General features: G+C 40.6%; 1 protein-coding gene across 4 annotated transcripts in view; it reads left to right on the top strand.

The window, feature by feature from the left end:
* The first annotated feature begins 5,558 nt into the window (after positions 1-5,558).
* The window catches only part of osbpl8 (oxysterol binding protein-like 8), a 119,532-nt gene continuing 104,402 nt past the window's right edge, over positions 5,559-20,688 (top strand). For all 4 annotated transcript variants that reach the window (XM_030045466.1, XM_030045464.1, XM_030045465.1 and 1 more), the window contains exon 1: positions 5,559-5,888. The gene's annotated coding sequence lies outside the window, so the exon portion shown is untranslated. The remainder of the gene's footprint in view (positions 5,889-20,688) is intronic.

The raw sequence follows: 20,688 nt of genomic DNA, 5'->3' as shown, positions 1-20,688 counted from the left end.
TGGGAAGGGACGGCTGTGGTGTAGAGAGAGAAACAAACAGAAGGGGAGGGGGGAGGAGGAGGAGGAGGAGGGAGGAGGAAGGGGAGGGGGGGCTGCTGTCAAAAACACTCACACCGAGCAAACACACAGAAATGAGCAATGTTGTGCAACAAGGGTCACGTGATCAGTAGCCAGTGATCAGCCAGCGACTGTGTGTGTGTGTGTGTGTGTGTGTGTGTGTGTGTGTGTGTGTGTGTGTGTGTGTGTGTGCACTTGCAACTTACACGCATCCACTTAGAATAAACAACCATGCATGCATTTATTTATGTATGTATGTGTGTATGAATTAGGATCTGATTAATGCTGATGCTGATATTTTAAGCCTTCAGCACTCAGAAGTATTCAGCCTGTGTTTTATCTTCCAAGCACTTCACTGATGCCTGCTGTGGGTTTTTGAGAGAGGCTTTTAATTTGTCAGGCAGGGAAAGCCTCTGAAACAGCATGCAGACCATCACGGGACCCCATCATGCCCCGGAGAAACACATGGAAAAGGTTTTAGGTGCAAATAAAAAATTTTTGGTGGACTATCAGCTCCACGATGCAGGTGTGTGTCTGGCGTTGCATGAAGTGTGTTTACAAAATAATAATAATAATAATAATAATAATAATAATAATAATAATAATAATAATCACATGAACAGCTTTGTATACATTAGCACTGTATTTATCAGAGTATTTACATATTCATTACCTGAAGAAAAATACACTTATACCTATCTTATTGACCAGCTGCAGCTTGCATACATTCACTTGGGATGAACACTATGTGTGCATGTACACTCACACAGAAACACAGAAAATAAAGCACAAGTATAGTTGCATCTTTAGGGGTACAACGGCTTGCCAGTAGGGCTTCGAAGGTGCAGCTTCTGTACCCTTGACATTGGGCACCTGTGTTTTGTGCCTTACAGGATAATAAATGGATAAATGTATGATCTTTTTTTCATATCCACAAATATACAAAACCAAAATTTAATTTCAAGGCTACTCAACCACAGCCTACAAGGTCAAATCTACCTTAAATTAATATTTTACCTGATTTATTTATTATTTATTTATGTATTTATTTTTTCATTATATTTGGCCCAACAAATGTTGTCTCCTGATATCACACCTTAACATTAACATGAAATGGTACATGCATATTCCTTTTACTGCTTTGAGAACATACACTCAGCAGCCACTTTCTTAGCTCCACCTGCACAATCTAATCCAATCCAATCCAACTGTTGTGCCTTAAAGTTTCCTTTCCTGCTGCCTGTAATGCTCAGCTTTTCTTTTTGTCACAGTAACAGAGGTGTTCATTCACTTCTATGCTTGACATTGAGCTCATAGTTAGTGCTGCTGTTGGACTGGACTGCATTTTACTGACAGCTGTTTCCACTATTCTGTCCCACCTCATGTGTATAAATGGGGAAGGACAAAAAATTAGAAACTCCTCTCAGTATAATATAGTCCAGTACAAGACCTCTGCAAACTACAACCTCAATAATAAACATAGAATTAAATTGCCACATTCTCCAACAAAAACTGAACATAATAATCTTTGTTATAAGGTAGAATCTATGGCAGAGGTGTTGCATTGAACTGCATTGATTCTAACAATGGCTGCTGATATTTCAAGACATCAGTATATCAAAAGTTTTCAGCCTACGTGTTATCTTGTTCACACAAAAAATAATTGCACATACTCAGTGTTTCAGGCAGACTTTTATTTTTGTCAAGGTGGGAAAGCAGCATTTACACCATCACGGGGCACCAACAGTTCCCAGTGAATCTGACGAAAAACATTTAGGTGGGAATAAATTATTTTAGATGGACTAACAGCTCCACAATGCAGGTGTATGTCTGTGATGCATTAGGGCACTAAATACAATCTATTAACATAATAATATTAATAATTATTATGATGATGACAATCTGTTAGCTCTTTGGGCCATGCAGAGTGCAGTTATTTTATTTCCTATACTAAAACGCTGCACTCTCCTTTCCTCCCACTGCAGTTCCTCATCTTTCCTCTGGGTGTCCTCCATGCACCATCACAGGAGAAGATGCAACACCTTCCCCAGCCGCTAGATGTCACTCTTCACTCATGCAGAACTGAAAGAGTGATCATAACACAGAGGGATGCTCAAATATCATAGCAGAGTAAGGGATATTATAACAATATTGGAGTGATGGTATAGGAAATACAAGAAATACAGCAAAGAGAGATAATATTACATTAAACTCACTGTTGTCATATACACACGATAGGATAATTAAGAAGGATGCACAAATATTACAACAATTCAACAGTGCAATATCCCTGTGTAACATATGCTCATTTTCTTGTTTCTGTATTTACTACTTTAATATGTTGCAGGATTAATGCACACATTTATACATAATGCACATACTTTTTTTTACAACTACAATTAATGCACAAGTAGGATTAATTTCTAAGGCGCATCTTTTTATTTTTCTTATTTCTTTTTCTATTTCTTTTACTCTTCTCTTGAGAATTTGAGCATCCGCCACCAATTCAATAAAGTATTTCTGATTCTAATTCTGACTGTTTAAAGTAATACTGGTGTGATACCATAGGAAAGAAAAGAAATGCCATGAGATTACATAAGATCAGAATAAACTCACTGTTGACACCAAATGCACACTATGGGACTATTACAGGAATATTAAAGTGGTTTTACTCACTGGGAATACCAATAAATTGTCATACATGCAAGTTTTTAGCATTATATGTCTGTTGCAGGGCTAGGGAAATAATCACCAGCTACAGAGTTGCATCTTAAACAGGAAATAAATGGGCTTAAGGTGATTTAAAAATATATAAAAATACATGAATATATAAAATCTGAGGAGAATAAGATCCAGTGAACAAAACAAAGACAAAGAGACAGGGACATTTTTTTTTAAAATACAGTAATAAATGCAAAGGTAACAGTACCTTGCACCATAACAGTAAAATTACCTGTCAGATGGGTGGGTAGAACAAAAATCGATACAGCATAGCATCGCAATATTTTGTGTGGCAATATTGCATCAATACATGGACAACAAGTATGTATATTGTATCACCAAGAATGTATGACAGGTTTCTATGACAGAGTTGGTCAGTGTGTCCCATTTTGCTGCAATAAAAATGTTTTTGCATGACATGCACAGACTGTTTTCCCTTGGGGACATGATTTGCAGTTGAAAAAATGGTAATAAATCAAAACATATGTCACTACTAAGTAGGACTACAGTTATCACAATACTCCACATATTGCAAAATGTTTAACACTACATTATTATGACTTCAGTATCGTGACATTATGGTATCGTGGGGCCTTTGGTGATTCCCACCCCTGCAGCACAGCAACCTGTGGTCATGAATAATGGTTGATTTGATATTTATGGGCCATTTGTTGCTATGGTAAATACAGTTTTTGTTGTTTTACTGTGGCCAAGAGTATTTTATTAAATCCGTTGAAGGCGTAGGGTTTGTATTGAAGCTGCTGTGTGTGTGATTGTCCTGTCAGCCAGGCGTGTCAGTCACATCATCATCATCATCACTGACTGACTGAAGGAGGAGGAAGCTTCCTGTTGCTGCGTCAAGCTCACCGCTCAGAGGCAGTCTCACCCAGGAAGTGGTGTTTCTGCCTTCAAAATAAAAGGAAAAATAAAAAAATAAATAAAATCAGAGGAAGACTTTAATCATTTACCACGTTGGCAAAATAATTTACAAACTCCTTTACAGCCAGTCAAACTGCTTTACAGTCTATCTGAATGGTTAAAACAGCAGAGGAGAGGGGAATAACACTATAATAAACACTATAAGAGCAATTACACTATAGTTATTTTACTTATCAAAACATTATGCAGGCCTTTAAAACTTAATTTCAACCTTGCACATTTTTTTTTTAAATTCAGTTTCAAGCATTCAAACACTGATTTTGAGCCTTTCAAAGGAAATGTGAATGATGTGTATCCCATTCTGTAGCTGAGCAATTAAAAGGCTCCTCTTCTTCAGGGTCTGACAAACACATAATCAACTGCAATTATATTCCAGCCCTGGATGGCAGTCCACCTCACAATTTATGGCTTTGTACATAACCACTAAGGCACTAAACCAACAGTGTGGCCGCCATAGACACATAATTGCCAAACAAACAATGTCCAATAAAACATAAACTGTAAATGATTCACACTGAGTGAACGTCCACTAAATCATTAAAAAACAACCAGTACTTACAAACAATAATATTGCATAGTATGGAAAAACAAATATCAATTAAAGATACATACAAAAATGCATATAAATTATATATATATATATATATGTATGTATATATATGTACAAATAATCATATCATGAAACATTAAGTTGCTGTATCATATATGCACTAAAAGGTTACTATATATATATAGTAACCTTTTAATTCACTGTTACATAGTAACCTTTTAATTCAAGGTTACTATATATATAGCAACCTTTTAATTCATTGTTTAAATGTATCTTCTGGCATTTATTCCTTATATTCCTTATTAGTCCAGTAATTTTAGGCCAAAATTGGGGTCAACCTAGGACAAATTGCAAGAGAAGCAAACTCAACTGATTTTGTATCCTCAGTTTGTCCTGAGTGAGGGAAAAAAAGTCCCAGGAAATCCCATTGGTGGAAAGTTTTGAAAATCACCTATTTATGACCACATATTACCAAAAAACACTGTTTTTAACACACAGGGGAAAGGGGTTCAAAATTTACTTTCAGATATCACTATAAAAATTCACAAGGTGATTACACACACAAAGACAAGAAAAAAAGTCAATTACAAGTTCTTTGAATTATTCTGTTTACACATGCATATCACACATTATCTGATTGGATATGCGCTAATAAGGAATATGAGGAATAAATGCCAGAACAGATATTCAAACAGTGAATTAAAAGGTTACTATATATACAGTAACCTTTTAATTCACTGTTATGTAGTAACCTTTTAATTCAAGGTTACTATATATATAGTAACCTTTTAATTCACTGTTTAAATGTCCCTTCTGGCATTTATTCCTTATATTCCAATTAGCGCATATCAAATCAGATAATGTGTGATATGCATGTGTAAACAGAATAATTCAAAGAACTTGTAACTGACTTTTTTTCTTGTCTTTGTGTGTGTAATCATCTTGTGAATTTTTATAGTGATATCTGAAAGTAAAATTTTGAACCCCTTTCCCCTGTGTGTTAAAAACAGTGTTTTTTTGGTAATATATGGTCATAAATAGGTGATTTTCAAAACTTTCCACCAATGGGATTTCTTGGGACTTTTTTCCCCTCACTCAGGACAAACTGAGGATACAAAATCAGTTGAGTTTGCTTCTCTTGCAATTTGTCCTAGGTTGACTCCAGTTTTGGCCTAAAATTACTGGACTAATGACCTATACATTAGTATCAAGAAAGACTCCCAGGATGTTGAGCTTTATTTTGAAAACGTCAACCGGAAGTGCGCTGGATTCCGGTTGCCTTGACAGCGGTCCACATTAACAGCCGACTGAGCCGTGCGGACTGGTTTCACCGAGCGGACTGAATTATCTTGCTAAAGAGTGAGGGGAAACCAGACCAGAAATTATGGATTTTATTTAACTTGCCCAACAGTTTCCGGAGCCGCTGACGCCGTTTGGCCCCCAAAAGAGGACGCCAACTGATACTTGTAGCGAACAGTCCGGGGCTAAATTAACGTCTCGGCGTCATCCTCCAGCGGATCACCCGGCGACACATTGAAGATTTCGCAGCCTGCGTTTTGCCCTCCTTGAGCCGGGTCAGCGTCACGGCCACCCGCCGGGAGATTCCCCCGATGAAGTGAAGGTGAGTGCGACATTGAAATGTGAACAAAACCGAGGCTGAGTCGCTTGCTCGCCCGCCTCCCTGCCCGCTAATGTGGGCAGAGCACGGGCAGAAGCTAACTAGCTTGATTGCTAATTGCACTGTGTGACAACAGTGACTCCGCAGTCAGGCGTCAGTCAGTTGCGATTATGTAATAAGTAGGACTACAGACTGCTTGCAAGACCTGAGCCATCAATTCAGATTACCAGCCATCTCCGGTGCTGCTTCCTCTCATCTCTGTTTGCACCAGGGCTGCACGGTATATCGTTACCATATCGTTATCTAAACGTAAACATGCGTGATATTAATATCTCAAAGGGCAGCGATATGGGCGATATCACATTTAGGGCTGCAGTGATCTGATGGTCTGTTCTGATCGATAAATATTAGAGGAAGGCTTAACTGTCACTGTTGCTATGCTTAAATTTTCCTATAATAGTAAGGAAGTAATAAATACTGAGGTATAAAAGCAAGACAGGGAAATTGTACTTACTTGCAGCCTTACACAGAAACACTCTGTCCTGTGCAGCAAGCGGTAAGTGTTGCATGTTTGTTTATTATTTCCCTGCGAGCATATGCAAAAGAATATGTTATAATGGTGTTTAGGACTGGGACGATATGCTTATCTTCCGATTCGATACTATCACGATACTTGGGTGCCGATTTGATATGTATTGCGATTTGATATTATGATTGTTTTGCATTTTTTGTTTTTTTGAATTCTCCTCTAGTGTGTGGTTGTAAAGTTTCATGAGGCTGTGATTATCCTAGAGGTCACTATAGGTCATTTTATACAGTGATGTTAAGTTTTAAAAAAAAAAAATGGCGTGACTACAGTGAAATGGCTGCTATGGGGGCCAGTATCATCACACATGAGTCAAATGTGGCTCATTGAATCCACAAGAGTCTCAGCTTTCCAGTCAAAGCCAATTGATGCAACTCCAAGACTGTTTAGGCCCCAGTCTGCACAAACACACCATTTTACAACAGGCCAAACGAACACATTTGGACTGCATGATTTGTGGCCCAAACTGCATGGGATTAGTATGAAGTGGGCATGTCTGCAAAGGGGAGAGCCGTGGCTGCCCAGAGAACCCATTTTCATTCACACAGCTGGAGGTCAGAGGTCAAGGGGCCCCGCTGGAAAAGGCCATGCCATGTTTTCCCACGCCCAGAATTTAGCCCAACTTTGGCGTGATATCCCCCCCTTCCCAGTTTCATATGCTGCCAATATTTTTACGTTAAATCTATTCAGTAATAAACAAAATCGAGTAAAAAATCACGATACTTGCTCTGAAAATTCATTTTGTGGTTGCCCCGTGATGCCTGGAGTATCCTGCATGGAAAGATCAGGTGCACATGTTCCCCTGCCTCACACGTCGTGCAGCTGTAGTGTTGCGTGACAGCAGCATCTTTGAAACCATAACATGCAGATATCAGTATAGATGGTGACTGTTTATCGGTTCACTTTTATGTACCTGGCTGCAGGTTGTTTTAGTTAGTGTATGGAAACACCAGTCAGGAATTTCCTCTGCGTGTGCAAATCGCATATTTCTCTATTTTCTATCCTCTGCTCATTTGCATGGTGTATAAAAGGGTAATCCCAGACTTTCCATGTGTCACCAGTGAGCCTGGCAGTCAAGGGCCACATGGACAAACAGGGCATTTGACAGGCAAATGAAGGGATCTTGTTTTGTCCTTTCTCAAGCTTGTAGTTTGAACTTTGGTCTGGTAAATACAGAGCTTCATTTGAATTCAGATTCGGGTTTTGGAACAGCAGCATCACAACCATACTGACCTACAAAGGCAAAGAGCCATGAATACTTTTATATAGTTTCACAGGTCATAGGGGATGACGAGGGTTAACCATTTCTCTACCAGAAGTACTTGTAGCTGAACTTTGTGTACATTTGCTGTGGCTTTGTGTTGTTTATTTATTACGTTCCACACCAGTCTGGGTACATGAGGATTAAAGAGGCAATCATACAGGGAAACCAGAAATAGCGCCGGCAAAAACATGGAAAACAATGATTACAGTGCCTGCAGCGAAAGTGAAACATGAAGGGATATGACGATGCACACACTGAAAAATAAAGGTGCCAACTGGAGCCTAGAACCTTCTCTAGTTCCACAAATTACCTATTTCAAGACCATGGTTCTTAAAAGAACCATTTCTAAGTGTTTTTTTTCCCCCAAAAAAACATCAAATGAGCTTCAAAGACCCATCAACAAATTGATTGAGGGACCAGAAATGGTTCCTCAGCAGCCTTTTAGGTTAAAATATTTTAACCCAAAATAGTTCTCTTAAAAGCTTTTTTCAAAATAGTCGTTGGTGGAGCCAAATGCTTCAATGAAGAAATGGTTTCAAATGATTTATTTCTCTCCTAAATGAGGAACCATCCACTTAATAAAGTGGCTTTTTAGTAGTTGATGGCTCATCACAGACCCACACAGTCTTTGTAGAACCATTATCTTTCTGTGTGTAGAGAACAAGTAATCCAATATGTCCAATATTAGTGGGATGTAGGTTTAGATTTTCACATCAGCTCCCCTTCACATATGGCCACACGGGTCACATGCCGTTGTTATTCATCTGAAAGCATTTGTGGAGATGTTTGGCCGGGGAGAGAAGATTGCCAGACTGCATATTTACAGTGCGATTCACAATTACTCATGCCTCAGACAGAAAGAGGGCGTCGGCTATGCTAACGAAAGTCAATCAATTATGCCAAGTGCCACGGCTGAGAAGTCAGAGGATTAATATGTGGAGAGAATCTGTAAATTCATCAAACGCTCGCTGGATAACAAGGTGACTGAGTGGTTCGACTCCCCCTCCTGCACAGAGGATTTGGAAGGGATGAAGGGTGTTAATATCTCCATTTTTAGCATAAATACTTCGATCCATCATTTTCTAAACAATAGCTGTGCGCATACCAGAGTCCAGACCTGTCTCCACCCTCTGTCTCACAGCACTGAAGGGTGTTGTCTTGTTTCTACGGCAGCTCATGTTTACTATTTTTGCTTTTGTTTCGCATGTGAGAGATAAAGAAATGTGGGTTAGGACGAGCTGTGATTAGCAGGTATGACTGATACTTTTCTTAGCCTTGATGTTTTCTGAACGGTTCGCTGAGCATGAATGTTTTTTTTTTTTTTTCCAACACCACCTTCAGTTGACATTCATACAGAAACACAGAGTGACGCCTGGGAGCTCTGTAGTAAAACCACCAGCAGCTCTATGATAGAAATGAGAGGTTAAAGCAGAGCTCGGTCCACATGCATCCTAGTTTTCTGTACAATTTTGTACATAAATTCTGATCAAACTCTCATCAGTTCACTTCAGAGCTGCCTACATCTTGTTTGCATGGGTGCACAGCTCTCCAGTGCAGGTCTAATGGACTGATTGACACTCCACAAATTGACTCCCAACAACACACAAAGCACAACATCGATTCTCTTACACCCTGGTAATGTCAGCTGTAATTTTTTTTTTTTTTTTTTTTTGGTCTGGAATTTATTTCTCCTGCTACGGAAAGTGGAGAAAGTAGTCACAATATTCTCTACGTGTTTTTGAAGTCAGCTTCAAGTTTTGCTTTGCTAAATCAGTAAGTGACACGTTGTGGAAATCTTGATCTAGGAGCCTTTGTGTAATTTTAGTTTCCTTACCCTGTGTGAATGTGTTTGACAAAATGCAGAAGTTCGGGCTACATCATTACGCACATAAGGTTCCCAAAGAATAACAGTCCTCTGCTCACCGGTGCTGTTGACATGGTGTCTTACTTGTGATGAAAAGAATATTCTTGGGATATTTTTCATTTATTACAAAATTCATATCTGTCTCTATAAATTCAACAGATTTTCCCAAGGATTCTTCTTGATAATTAACAATCAGTTTCCCAGCTCTAGTGTGATAAAAACCTGCAGCCAGGAACTCATGAATGTTACACACAGCAAAGTTACACGTCGGGTTGACACACATCTGTGAAATATCACCTAAAAGAGACAGTGTCTCCTCCACTTGTTCTACTACCCAACAAAATCCAGCGTCCTCCACTACACAAAGCAGTTGGTCATCCAAGGTGATAAATTCCATAGTTTTTACATTAATATCTTTTGCTTTGTTGCGGCCACAGATAGCGCTTGGGAAGTTTTGTCCAGTTATTCGCTGTTGTTTTGGTGAAATCTGCATGCTGATTGGGGCGTCATGCTGTCAGGTGGTACATTCAGTGGAGCAGAGTAGTCCTGTGATGATGAACTGCGTGAAGTGCTGTAAATGAAATAATGCAGGAGAGCAGGCCTTTTCAAATTGCTTTACTGCTGTTTTGCATCAGAAACCATGAAACAGCTCCACACTGCAGATATTTCTGTTGGGCAATCACATACAGAGACACGCAGCAACATTATGTGACGTTATGTGACGCACACAGCAGTAAAAACACCGAAACACCGGCCTGCACTGTCACAATTTACGGTGTATTTTTGTATTTGTGGCGTTTGGACAGTTAAGGTTGATCACCCAATTTGTAAATCGCTAGTCAAATCAAGTTTTTTTTTGATTAGCCCTTGGTCACAGTTAGCCTACAGTCTCAAAAGGCTGCTGAGGCAATAAATGAAATGTCACTCCCAACATTAGATCCTCAAAAAAAAAAAAGCCCCTTAAAAAGCTCATCTCTTTCTGCAGACCCACCGTCGGTCTGCTCTGCAACTCCACCGCTGTCGGGAGTCATTAGAAATATTTTGTTGCTCATAAAGAGTTATTGAAGTGCCGGGGCAGTGCATCAGTGCAGAGTAATCTTCCCAGCTGGGACACTTAGGCCACTGGCTGTGGTTTGGGTGATTGGATGTATTTGCTGTGACAAACGCCAGATGTGCTCGAACTGAGATGGTTGCCTCGAATGTTTTTTTTGTGCCAGGTTTATCCAGTGGTTTAGGATGAGGGTTTTCAGATTTTTTTCATGTTCCTGTCCCCCAAGTTGACTTTCATTAAACTGTGGATCTTCATTTGAAGTGATTTAGCCCTCAAGACCCCAATATGAAAAGATATTTTTGTTTGTTTTAAGTGTTAAAGTCTTCACGTTATGCTTAAACACCGACAAGATTCAAAGTGTTGAGATTCTAACAGTCTTCAAATATATCCCTCATACATTTTTGTATCTTAATTTCCAGTGAATAAAATTACAGTTAAATTAAACTTTTCTTCATTTTGCTGAGAATCCCCTGGAAGCCCCTGATGGCCCCCTGGGCGTCCCCGGGCCCCACTTTGAAAAATAGCTGGTGTAGGACAAAGCCGGCACACAAGTAAGGTTAAACTGATGTCTGTTGGTTTATAGGATTGTGAGCTTCCAAGGTCTGAACTTTTATTTACTTATTTATTACTGTTTGAAAAAAGGTCAGTCAGTGCATACACATGAAAACAGCCTGGTTTTTCTTTTCCTCTGAAACAATATTATTTGCATATTTCACTCTATTGTGTCGGCGTTCATTCTTCAGTGGAGCTCTGCTGCTCGAACAAAGCTAAACATAAACAGACCCGCCTTTAATTTTCACCTGCCTGGCGATGAAAAGGTTCTGCTAAGCGTGCTTTCTTGCGACGGCCGGCGCAGAGGAGGGTTTGTTATGTTATTGAGGAGCGTGGGCACGCCAAGTCCCTGGAGAGTTTCTCAGCCAATTAACTTGAGTGTCCACCTTCATCAGGCCCGCAGAGCACCACTTCCGATGTGCGAGAGCCTCATCGCAGCTGCCCAAATAAGTGGCAGCTTCTTCCTGGCAACAGCACTGCACTGCAGAGAGTTGTGTTGATTTAAAGAGTGCAAATTATAAGTTAAAAAAAAATACTTTAGTTAAGAGCATCAACTCGGAAGTCAGCTACACTGGAGATTAGCGCTATTCCATATTAAATCGCCCAAGGCCCTGACAAACTAAGAATCCAACTCAGGGCTCATTCAGAGAGAGTCCAACTGCCAGACTGTGTGTGAATGAACTGGCAGGGTGATCCGGCAAAAAAAACGCAGTGGCCATCCGGTGAGAAGTTGAGCCAAATTCAGCTTTTTCCAATCACATGGCCAATCACGTTAGGCGGCGATTAGACAGTGCAGCAAATCGCCGGGTTGTCGGATTCTGTCTGAGCGCTGCCTAAAATCTAAGAATGGTTCCTGGCACTTTTGTTAAAATAAAAATGTTGATTGGTTGCATATTACATGATTAGTTTGGACTGAGGTCTGCCATGCTGATAAGCAGTGGTTTCTCCACCGCGTTTCCTGTCACTCTGTTGTATCTAAAAATTTAATAAAGCAGAAATGCCCCCCAAAAAATTTTACAAAAGTATTACACTTGATTCACATACTTAAATTCCTGCTCAACCTTTGGATTTATTGACGCATTGAAACTTTTATCAGATTTTTTTTTCCTAAACTGTGCATGTCAGAGGTCACCGGACATAGTAACTGGAATATATTTCCAAAGCAAACCTGAGTCACGAGTGGTAAAGAGATTAAGAGAAGCCATGTAAACTGGGTTATTAGGGACATTGCATTGCTTTGAACCATGTAAATGTAATCAAATCATTGGTTTAAGCTGATTACTGCCAGTAATGAGAATATTGCATGTAAACATCCTTGCTGGCTGCTGTGGGGATCAAACTTGTGACCTCCCACTTGAAGGAGAGTCAACCTCTAAACCACCTTACCTCCTAATCTGACCTGTGATTCTGGATGAATTTTCATGCAATTAGAAATTGAATGCGGAGAGGCCCTGGGCTGTGATTAAAAGCTTAAAATCACTGCTTTTCTTTGAGTCGTACTCTTCGAAACATTGAGCATTTGAGATTAGCTCTGCCTTTAAGATAGTAAACAGGGAAAGATAGTCTTACGAGTAGCGAGGCTTAGCTCACGTTGTGCAATGTGTTACTGCGAGATACTCACTGAAAAAACTATTTCTCCACATTTCACTTTGCTTTTTGATGGGCAGAAATTTTGACAAGGAGAATGAAGCTTCCATCCTCACTTTTCTATTCTCATGCAGCTTGGCCAGATCATAATGAGACCTGAGTCATCGCTGCTGTCTGCTCATGATGATGTGACTCACACAGCGGCCGTAGCCTTGTGGAGGAATCCTCCCTCTCTGCGTGGCTGTCATTTCCAGCCTCCAGACCGGCAGAAAACAAGGCTCCAGTCCACCTTAAAACACATCGTAGCTGGGCTCATGAGAAGAGTCAGGGACGTCAGTATTGATAGAAGCGTTGCTCAGCTCTGCAGGGTGTGGACACACAGGTGCAGCCATCACACACACACCTGGCATCATCCTAGACCCAGATGGAGGGTTCAACAGCACCAAGGTTATCAGAGTCAACCGAAACTAAACTGAAACTAGGTGTGGAAAAACATCTTAGGTAAAAAATAAAATAAAAAAGAGACTGTTTTAATTATGTTTATGTTTTGGCATTTCTGCTTCATACAGGAAGGGCAGGGGAGAGAGAGGGGACAACATGCAGCAGTCAGGACGCAGCCTTAACAAGTGGGATGCACTCTTATTAAGTCGGCTTAAAAGTAGACTTTAGGAAAAAATGAAAACTAACTGAAATGGCATTGTGATGCTGATGTTTATTAAGACAGGGACACAGGAAGCCAGCAAGACAGGAGAATAAAATAGAACAATATGGAAGAAATGGTTTAAGTGTTTGTCCGACGGCACAGGTGATTGGCTAACCATCTGAACGGTTGGACAAAATGTTCTGTAATATGGCAGAGGCACTTCATTTTAATTTGGGGTCTTCCTTTGTTGCAATAGGATACTGCTGTGTCTTTTTTGGTTGGTGTTGTAAAGGCTCTCTTAGGGATGTGTTGACATATAAGCAGACAGATAGACAGATGTAAGATTTAAAAAGCAATGTGTGTACTGATCTTGTATCATTTTTCCTGCTGATGTTTGATTTATATTGTTGTGGCTTTTAACTAAGAGTGCTTTTTAACACAAAAATAAAATTTCCGACAGAATAAAGCATTAAAGCAATAACTTGAAATTATTTCAGTGTAACACCAACCAACAACCCCAGGTACCTTATTTTGCTAGCTTGTCCCGACCACTGCTCTGCAGGGCTTCCACGGCCAGGTTACCATGCAAATGTAGAAGAGGTGGGATGGTGAGTTTGGCTGCCAGGCTAGGGACGGAAATTGTGGGCTTGCCTTTTCCCTATAACTCCCAGCCGGCTCTCTGCCACCACCGAGCGGGGCGCCACGCCACCCCGGCCTGCGCTCTGGTGTGGTCTCTCTGTGACAGTTCATTTGTGTTCAAGTCTGTTTGCTTTGCTTTTATCTCACAGCCTCTTTGTGTTTCCCCGCAACCGCCTTTTTCTCCGTTGTAGTGTTGTTCAGCGAACCTTCCCCCGTTAATCTCCGAGCACTACTTCTAACTAACAACTTCAGCCACAGTGGAGAAAGACAGGAAAGACAGGACGGAGAAAGGGGATGAGACGAATTTGAACCCTTTGAGTCGAGCTTTTTATGCCAATAACCACTAACAATTATACGGTTGAACTTTTTGAGTTTACGCTGACTTCGGAGCAGTTAATTTTTTTTTTTTTTAGGAAGGCTTTGGGACGGTGATTAAAAAAAGCTAGTCTGGAGCCCTGATGTAGCGCTCACTTTGCTGTGTCACAACTCAAAAGTATCTCATCTTTCAGCAAAAGGCCAACGTGCTCTAAAGAGGTTTTCAGCTGCTGGCAACAGCTCTGTGAGTGTGTGTTTCACACCTCTAGCTAAAAAAGAAAATGCTCAGGTGACACAGGGATAAATGCAGGTAGTGAATCAACATCCTTATTTTCTGGTAACGCAGATCACATGCTGCCTGTGTTTGACATTTTCTGTCCTCAGGTGACACCCGACTTTATCATTGCACCCACAAGCAAGCAAAAATACACACACACACACACACACACACACACACACACACAGAAACAGCTCTGAAATCCACCATATTAGAAGGTGAGTGTCCCAGTGTGCAGCGAGGCTCCGTGTCCAGCTCAGTAGGAGTTGTGTTGTACATGTCCTACTTTACTGTCCTAATTCAGTCACTCAGCCGTCACACCGCAGCGTCCTGTGCACAGCTGCAGCTCACAGGGCTGCCTGCTTTATTTATTGTGTTAAATCGGCCTGTTGATAACAGGGCTTTGCTTTGATTTGATTGGCTCATGGTCAGCGAGCGGGGATAAAGTTTGGGGAAAAGTTGATGGTCACTGTGGTAGATGGATCCCCCAAAGACAAGTGGTACCTGCATTTGGCAGTTGGCAGGTGTTAATTTCAGACTCGAGCGCTCCTCATCTATTTCCTGCTGAAATACCACCGGTCCAACTGTAATAATAACTTGATCACAAGGTTTTGTAATGATGTTCGTGACTGAGCCCTGGTCTGGAGGAGGAAAAGGAGAACATGCTTAAGTCACATGAAGTATTTACTCACCACAGTTTCCATTTGAGTCTCTGCACGTTAAGATTTTTTCCTTTAGTCTTTTTAACTATGCCGTAAATTCTAGTGGAGATCCCAAAGTTTCAGAAAATACCAAATATGTCCACATTACAGGGAAATGTGTATGAAGTGATGGACAAGACATCTAGATATTTTTTGTTTGATGGTGATGGTGCAGCCATAAAACAATGACATCTTGGCTATAAATATTTCACTAGTGTTGGAACCAACAGATACAGAATATGGATGTGACACTGTCGTACAATATGGGAAAACATGTTTTCAAAGGCGTAATATTAAAAAAAATTAGATGATTAAATACTGCTAAATTCTACAATAATATTTATACAGTGCTTTTCTTAGTCCTCAAAGACACTTGACAGTAAAAAGAGATCAAAATCACATGATATAACAATACAACACAGTAAATAAAGTAGATAAGTTAAAACAAGTAGAGAATTTAACAATGACACTTTCTAGTTGTGTAAGTAGCCTAGTTTTCATGTTGTAAAGCCATTTAAGACTAAAGAATAGTGTTAAATCTGACTCTGCTTAATATTGTGACAGATATATGATTGCATAATTATGCAGCTCTTCGTTGAGTATCATTGCGTGTTTGGCACTTGAAGAGTGTGGCCTGACCTGAAGTGCATGAAATGTCCCAGTTTGTGCACAACGGGGAAGCCCATCTATGTTCAATGTCCCTCACACTGCGTTGCGTGTTCGAGGGCCGTTTCTCTCCTGAGGCAAAATTCATACTTGTTTATGCTCATCCGGGATTGAGCCTCTTTGACCTCTGGGCTGAACATAAACCTATTCAGCCTTGTTCTTAAGAGATGTTTTTACAAGCCCCTTGGGTTTTCTTTTATCTCACTCACAACCAAGATTATTTTCACCGTTTTCTTCCTCTCGCCTCTGCGTTTTTAGCGCTGTGTAGATGTGCTGAACTTATATTTGTGGTCCCGTCTCAATTCAGTCACCTTTGCTACGTCTTCTGGGGAGAATTTGGGCCGATCATTGCTCGGTGGAGGAATCGAAATGGGTTTAAACTTCCAGGTAGAATTGGAGAATCCAGCACATGGCTGTGCTCTGCCCTCCATCTCTCTCTTGCGGTGAGTGTGTGCCACTTGAGGGGAAAATTGACTCCACACATTACACATTTTTGTTCTTTGTCGCTGACTGCCTCCTCATTAATCCCCTCGAAGATGACATTTCATTCCACCCGTTTAATCTCCTCACATGGCCATGAGCGTCGTGCACCGCCTGGCAAAGTCAAACTGCCTCCTTCAGTCTCTGATTTCCAAGTCAATCCATGTTGATGCTTTTTTTTTTTAGATGTAGAAAAGTAGGGAGGGAGATACGCAGTTCAGGCGGGATTTGATTTTAAGCCAGCGACACGGGCTTGAAGCGCTCGGCACTAAACCAGAAAATTAGTTTTGAAAGCCTGAAATCTCAGCAGCCAATTGTTGAGTCACAGGTATTGATCAACCACCTGCAGATATATTGCAGGCATTTTGTGCTACAGGGCCGTAAAAACCTCATGTATGAGCCAGGGATCCTCAGCAAAATGAATAACAGCTTCACTTTCATTTTTCTTTTGAAAGGTGTCTGAAAACCAATCAAGAAAAGGATTTATAATACAGAAATCTATGTTCATTTAAGCACTCAATACTTGGTTGGGGTTTTGCATCATGTGGTGTGGCATGGAGGCGATTGGTCTCACTTTTTTAATTAAACTACAGGAAAAAAATAACAGACGCACCTGTAAAGAATGAGTGAATTAATTTTTGAATTATGTGTTATGTCAAATCATTTCGCCTGTAAGACACCATTGTCTTTCAACAATATATAAAGTTAATAACTATACATGTAGTTACGTTATATATTTTTATTTGTTTGTCACCTTTTCCCCTATGTCCTTGAAAGAAATCAAGTGAATTTGCTCAGGTTTGAATGGGTTATTTCACCAGCCATCACTATGATAGAAAGATTTGCATGACAGATTATTTAAATGATAGATTATTGTAATGCAATGTTTTAATCTCACCACTTTGAATCTGTTTGACAACTAAGATACCTAGACAATTCCCCAGATTAACACAAACCAAACTACCTTTTCCTGTGAGAGTCAGCCAGGTGGGCTTCAGGGTTCAGGGAGAGTCGACTCAAGGGTCCAGATCATGAAAAACTTTGAAAACCCCTGTATTAGCCTGCCTCTTTCTGGGATGTAGAACTTTTTTTTTTTTTTTTTTTCATTTGTTTCAAGTGGCAGGGATCTCCGCCACGATGCGTCCACTGCTGGTTTGGCTGATCCCCGTCCTAACAGCCTTCTCCCCGGCCCGCCTGCCTATCAGCGGCAGCCAGCTGGTCCAGAGCGAGCCGCTCCGCCGGCGGCCTCCAGCTCCAAGCAGCTGTGTAATACAATTAGTCCAGCCAGCCGAGGGTGAACAGGAGAGGCCGAGATAGAGAGACGGAGGAATGTTTCATTCCTTCTTTTCACGGAAGGGATTATTTTAACTAAGAACATTGATGTTTTTTCCCCACATTTTTCTTTCATTTCGAGGCTTAGCAGATAGGAGTTTGCAGAGTTCCCACTGGTCATGGATATTTCTGGAATATGATGGGAGTTTTAGGGGTGGAAAGCCAGACAGGAAAAATCAGAGACTTTGATCAATACTCCAGGTAAGTATTGTTAATGGCCAGAATATAGCAGAACGGATTTAATAACTTGTTTGGCACTATTACAGCTGAATCGATTAGTTCAGCAGACAGTCGATTGACAGAAAATTAATAAATTCTAATTTTGATGATCGATTCATCATTAGAGTCATTTATTGAGTAAAAATGCCAAACATTTATAGATGGTTAGAGCTTCACCAATGATAAAATTACCCACTTTTCTCAGTTTCATATCATTACAAATGCAAACAAACAACTTCTGCACATGTGAGTCTTCTTAATTCACATGCCTTTATTCAAAAACAGGCAAAACATACAAATGAAGTCGCCCTGGCTGTAACATGCAAAACTTCCCGACTTCATTGGCAGGAGAACAGCAGTGTTTCAGTCAGACACCATTGCAAGGCATACATTAAATCATATTGACACGGTGATGCATAAAACATGGCGCAGGCAGTCAAATGACCGGCTGTTTTTTCCCCCAGTTGTAGTGGACAGACTGTTTACTCCTGTAGGAGAACAAAGCCAACAAACCAGCAGGGAATACAGTTTCTGAGTCATGGAGTGATTTGACTCAGTACTGGTAAGTCATGGAAGAGGACACCTTGAGCACGACATCAACACTGTTAGGTCGATATTTCCCATGGGCGCGCGGTTGATGAAAGCCTGTGCTCTTATTCTGAAGGGCACAAATTTCATGTCACGATCTGTTATTTTAGTCTGGTGTTCATCAGCCTACCTGCTGAGTTCACTGACTCCGCTGTTCCATCAGATGTTTTTGCCCAAATGCCATTGGCGATTTAGTAGTGATATGGTGTGTGTGTGTGTGTGTGTGTGTGTGTGTGTGTGTGTGTGTGTGTGTGTGTGGGGCATAGTGCGTCCTTTCCCATCATCTCTGACACAGCAGCCTCAGCTCTGACCTGCCTCTTCCCCCCCAGAGCAACACACTCACAGCTGGATGCTTTTGTGCGCAGCTTGTTTCTCCTGCAGCTGGAGCAGTGCACAAAACACACACACACACACACACACACACACACACACACACCACATACCACAAATAGTAATCAAATCACAGAAGCAGCTGTTAGTCAAGCGAGCAGACTGCTTGAGGAACAGCAAGTTCAGACTCTTGATCTTGAAGTGAAAGGCGAAGCGGCGGCCTCCTCTGTGTTCGCCGTATTCCTGCATCGTCTGAACCAGGTAGAGCCTTTTCAGCTGGCTTGTTACGTTTCTTGTACCCATAACGTCCTGGGTTCAAATCTGCCTCGTGACCTTTGCCGTGTTTTAGCCCTCCTCCATCCCTCCTGCCTCTCTCTACTGTAAACTGCCTCATGCAAAGCAAACAGGACAGAAAGGAATTGAAGGATAATTCAGGAAGATTTTCTCCCTGGAAACTTGGAAACTGACCCATTTTATCTCACAGACGGCCACTTAATAGCACCATAAGGCAGATTTTAAACAGTGCTTTGCAAAATGGCTTAAAATCAAGCTGTAGTATCCTAAAATATAACAGAAGAGAAAAGAGATTTAAAAGATTAAGCAAGCCGTGCTAAAATAAAAGCGGCCAACAGAAGGCTAATAAAGACACATCACATAAGAAAAACAACTGTATAGATGCACAGTATAACAGATGATAGTAAAGTTTTGGAGCCTCATTGTGATATTTGTGCAGTTGTTTGCTTAAGTGCAGTACAACCTGCAGGGCCAGTGTCCTCCATTGGCTCTTTTCTATTTTTTTTTTTTTTTTTAAATATATGAATCATCCAAAGATTCCCCCCTGTGGGAGAAGTAGTGTCTGGGTTAAAGCAGCAGTGCCTGCAGGTCCTGCATATTTGTCTTTAATGGCTTTCCCAGTCCTGTAGACAGGTTGAACTGGTGAAGTGACCAGTAGGGAAAAACAAGCTCTTCTTCTCTGGTGTTTGTCAAACACAGAGGGAGAGTCACTGCTGCTGCTGCTCCTCCAGCACCAGCAGCCCTGCAGCACCGGCCTACATTTCAGAGCAGGACGGAGGAAACATGGTGATGTCATATGTCATATCTCTCTCTCTCTCTCTCTCTCTCTCTCTCTCCCTCTCTCTCTCCCTCTCTCTCTCTCTAATCCTCCCGTGTGCCTTTATGTGTTTTTCTGCTGCTCCAGCTGCATGAGGTAGGTCCTTTTATGCCCGTCTTTTACACCCACGTCTGAACGCAGGCTACCTTTCAGCATTTGAACACAAGAAATGTGACATCAATCCAGCATCACTGATGTGATGCTGAATATTTCAGTTTAACATTATAACATCATTTTCATGTAATTTTTAAAAAAATATTTTTGGTCATTTTCAGAAAAAAACGAATATGTGCATATATATGTACACACACATGTATTTTTACATACATACATATATGTACATATGTATTTAGAAAGGGGAAAAGGGAATTAGCAAAAAATTACAGCAGTAAAAAAAAAACTATATAAAAACTATATGAAGAAAATTACCAAAGTTTTTTTTTTTTTTTTTTTTTTTTTAAATTCTTTGGTAATTTTCTTCTTTTATCTATATCTATATCTATATAGACAGATATAGATATAGATAAAAAACATTTTTACTGTTGTATTTTTTTGCTGATTCCCTCTGTGCTCCCATGATGTTCAAAGACAAAGTGAA

The sequence above is a fragment of the Myripristis murdjan genome, chromosome 23 (assembly GCF_902150065.1).
Source record: "Myripristis murdjan chromosome 23, fMyrMur1.1, whole genome shotgun sequence".
Lineage (NCBI taxonomy): Eukaryota > Metazoa > Chordata > Actinopteri > Holocentriformes > Holocentridae > Myripristis > Myripristis murdjan.
Note: the sequence above shows the minus strand (reverse complement) of the source record. Positions and strands in the feature narration are given on the sequence as shown.